Below are 4,090 nucleotides of genomic sequence, written 5' to 3' on the forward strand. Positions count from 1 at the left end.
TTATTTCTTTGATTTTTTTTCTTTTTGAATGTTTATCTTGATTTTGTACCATAAAATTTTTTCAGCAATTTTGCTAATGTTGGACTCAGTTACATCTAAAACCCCTAAGTGATACTAGATGGTCAAGTAGAATTGATGCTAAAGTTTCATTTTATTCAAATATGTGATAGCCTTTTAGAAATAGCAGAAAGTGATACTTTTAACATAGAAATTAGACATAAAGCAAGTTCTCTTTTATTAAATAGTCATTCTTTTAAATTTATTTGAAGTATAATAATTTCTTATGATGTTTCATTCCAGATTAATATTGTTAGCAAAATGATGCAAAGTGTAGCGATTGACATTAAAGTGTGCCAAAACTATTTGAAGAATTTAGTTGATCATTTCAAAAATTATAGGGATGATAATGTTCTCGAGAAAAAACTTGCGGAAGCTGGAAAACTAGCGGCTGCTCTTGAGATATATCAAGGTTTTTCTCCATGATATACTGTAAGACGAAAGGATAAACCAAAATTGTTCAATTATAAACAGACGGATGAGGCACCTCAAGATCCAAAAATTGCTTTTAAAATAAATTTCTTTTTGAAAATAATTGATCAAACACTTCCTCAATTAGTAGGTTTGATTTGATATCTGATTACGATAACTTTTTTTGTTTTATTTGTGATATTCTTAAATTAAATGACAAATACCTATTAAAATGCTGTCATGCTCTTCAACAAAAGCTAACTGATCAGGAAAAAAAGAGGCTGACGTGAAAGAAAATGATTTATTCAACGAGATAAAAGCCCTAAGATTTTTTCCATTATCTGAAGCGAAAATCCTCTTGAAATTCTACAATATATTTTTGAAAATAATAACTTCTTCTCTACCGAATCTTAGTATTGCCTCAAGAATCCTTCTCACTTTACCTGTGTCTGTTGCTTCTGGTGAGAGATCATTCACTAAATTAAAAATAATTAAAAACTATTTGAAGGCTACCATATCATGAGAAAGATTTTCTGGATTGGCAATCTACGATATAGAGCAAGAGATACGCGATAAAATTGATTGATTGATAATATAAAAGAATTTGCAGCAGCCAAATCTAGAAAAACATCCATTCAATTTCTGGATTGATCCTACTTAAATGTTTATACCTTTATGAATAATTTATAGAAGAATACAGCTTGAATTTTGAATGACATTTGGAATGTATTATGTTACAACTAACACCATAAAGTTCTTGAGGCAATGAAGGTTGCTGATAGATTTTCAACCATTCTACAATAAATTCTCAATAAAACTTTAAAAAAAAATTTCCGATTATCCAGCAGTGCTTTTCTCCACCTTGATGTCCCTTGCGGGGGCCCTGACGATTCGCTTGGTGTCTGAAGCGATACGTGTCGGATAATATGAATGCACCTTTAGAGTAAATTAGGTAGGACCACACTAAAAAACCGATGCACAGAACTCAGTGATGTGTGGCCCTAAAGCGATCTGTGACCTTGTGGAGATACTTTACCAGAGGTGAATTATATTTACATGAAGTTGGAAACGGCTAATGGACTAGAATATACAAAAGTATGAAATTTCGGTCCACTATAAAACAAACGTTTTGTTTGAAGTCGAACAAAGGCAAATGGCGAGAGTTGCAATATACAAAATAATTGATCATATATTCATCCCCACCTCGAACCTAACAGCATCTTCCCGCACTGAATTTATGACACGTAAGACGTGCGTTCTCCCAGGAGAACTATAATAACCTCATAATCTTGATTAACACACGTACCTGTTTCCTATTCGCATTCAACTCTCTCATGGTGAACGTTATTGTGAACTATTATGGTATAATAGTCGGGGGGAAGGGACCTTCGTTAAATTTGCCTGTAAGGAGGATAACTATAAATCACGCATAAACGGATTAGATAAAGGGGAAAACCTATGAATAATTGGCCCTCAATTTCAACCAGAACGATTGAATTATCCTGCCTTGATCGTTAATAGAACTATCTGGTTTTGAGGTTACACCAAAAATTTTTCATTATACCCATCTGAAACGTTATGGGCGAGTTCAGGCATAGAAAGTCAGCGCTGTTTAATGCGCTGAACCAGCAAAACATCGCAGAAAAAGCGCTGCATTATATGCTGAACCATAGATTCACGTTGAATTTACGAACGCTATTTTTGAATAATAATAATTTATTTTTCGATACATGTACATAAAGATGATACATAATCAGGTGTGTACGTTATAAATGTTCACCATCAATAAATTTACACGATTCGTCAAAAAAAATTTCATCACAAGATTTCAACAATTTCTTATACAGGGTGTCCCGGGAAGAATGCGACAAACGAATACCATAAATTAAGGTCATCATGGAGGACCCGTATCAAGATGTTTCAATCGCCTGAGTGCCTTCGTTAATAATGTTTATTTTTCCAGAGACAGAGGTACAATAAACCATGCACAACAGGTGCAATAATAAAAAGTAGAATACCAAAACAATATTACAAAAACAATAACATCAATAACAACGTAGATTCTCGTAAAGTAACATCTATATGTAAATATATATATATTTATACACAATATAGCAATAACATCATTATGAATTCCACAAAAAAAAAATCATTTTTGAAATAAACAAATGAACCACTAAGGCTAAAAAGCCAGCGCGTGGTTGTAAAGTGTTTCTTTACATAATAAAATTTAACAATTATATTAACAGTGTCTACTGCCTAAATGGGACAATATGATGATACTGACATTAACACTCTGTGAACAACTCATTTAAACTCCGGGACAATGTCATTAGTGTGCTGTCTTTTTGATTTTCAGTGATAAGTTCTATATGGAATTTTATTCGTGTCTATGAGATTATGTATTATTTCTCTATCTGTTTCATGAAGGTACTGCTTTGTATGTTTTCTGAATGATATCACTGATGTTGAGTCCCTGATTTTCCTAGGGATATTGTTAAATATTCGTGTGCTAAGATAAGTATATCCTCTCTGCCCAATAGTTTTGGACGAATATTCAGTGCGCACCATGTTTTCTTCCTTTGCCCTGGTACTGTAGTTGTGATCAATATTCCTTAGGCTACTTTTGTTTTTGTATTGATCTACCGCTACACGTAGGAAGTAGATTTGTCTGAGGTCTAATATTTTACTCTCAGAATAGAGCAAGGTCGATGAATACGTTCGAGGCTTATTAAAACAGATCTTCAGGAATTTTTTCTGTAAAATATCCAGATAAGCTAAGTAACTGCTGGCAACACCTCCCCAACCCAGGATCCCATACGACAATCTAGACTCGACCAATGCATGGTACAGGATTTTCATTTGGTGAGTATTCAATATATTTTTGAAATATAGAAATTTAAAAATAATGCTCCTCAAAGTACCTACAGTCTTTTTTATGTGGACATCCCATCTAATGTGTCTGTCAATGTAAACACCTAGATATTTGACAAATTCTGAGGACTTCAATTGAATAATATCATCAGCATTTTTTATTTCCAGGTGATTGAAATCGGGGAGATGAGATGAGTAACAAGAAAAAGGTAAAAACGAAGTTTTTTCAAAGTTTAGTGTTAATTTTTTTTGATTGAAACAATCTATAATTTTACTCATATCACATTCGACTTTCTTTTTCAGGTTTTTCCAGGATGTGTCTTCATAGAATATTGCCGTGTCATCCGCAAAACTAATGATTTCTCCGTAAACAATTTCATCCTCAACCAATATGTTTAAATTTAAATCACCTGCAATGATATGATGGTTCGCATTATATTTTTGAGCTGTTTTCAAATATTCCCTCAGACCCATAACAAATTGCCTCGAATCAGAGTTAGGAGACCTGTATACAGCAGTTATACACATATAATCATTATCCACTCTAAATTTTACCTCTATTGCTTTGCATTTATCTATACGAACTATTTCAAAGTTACATCGTAGGCTAGTCGATGTGTACATCAATACACCATCACATTTGTTTACATCTCCTTCATTGTATGTCATGTTGTATCCTTCTATATGAAATAAATCAACATCGGGAATTTTCCGTGTTTCTGTCAAAATCAGTATTGAAAATTCATTA

General features: G+C 33.0%; 1 long non-coding RNA gene across 1 annotated transcript; it reads left to right on the plus strand.

Moving 5' to 3' along the window:
• The first annotated feature begins 3,090 nt into the window (after positions 1-3,090).
• Positions 3,091-3,709, plus strand: LOC123682439. The gene is made up of 3 exons (XR_006747819.1): positions 3,091-3,333; positions 3,511-3,551; positions 3,646-3,709. It is a non-coding gene; the product is annotated as an uncharacterized LOC123682439 (long non-coding RNA).
• The last annotated feature ends 381 nt before the right edge of the window (positions 3,710-4,090 follow it).

Source organism: Harmonia axyridis, chromosome 6, assembly GCF_914767665.1.
Source record: "Harmonia axyridis chromosome 6, icHarAxyr1.1, whole genome shotgun sequence".
In the NCBI taxonomy this organism is placed as follows: Eukaryota; Metazoa; Arthropoda; class Insecta; order Coleoptera; family Coccinellidae; genus Harmonia; species Harmonia axyridis.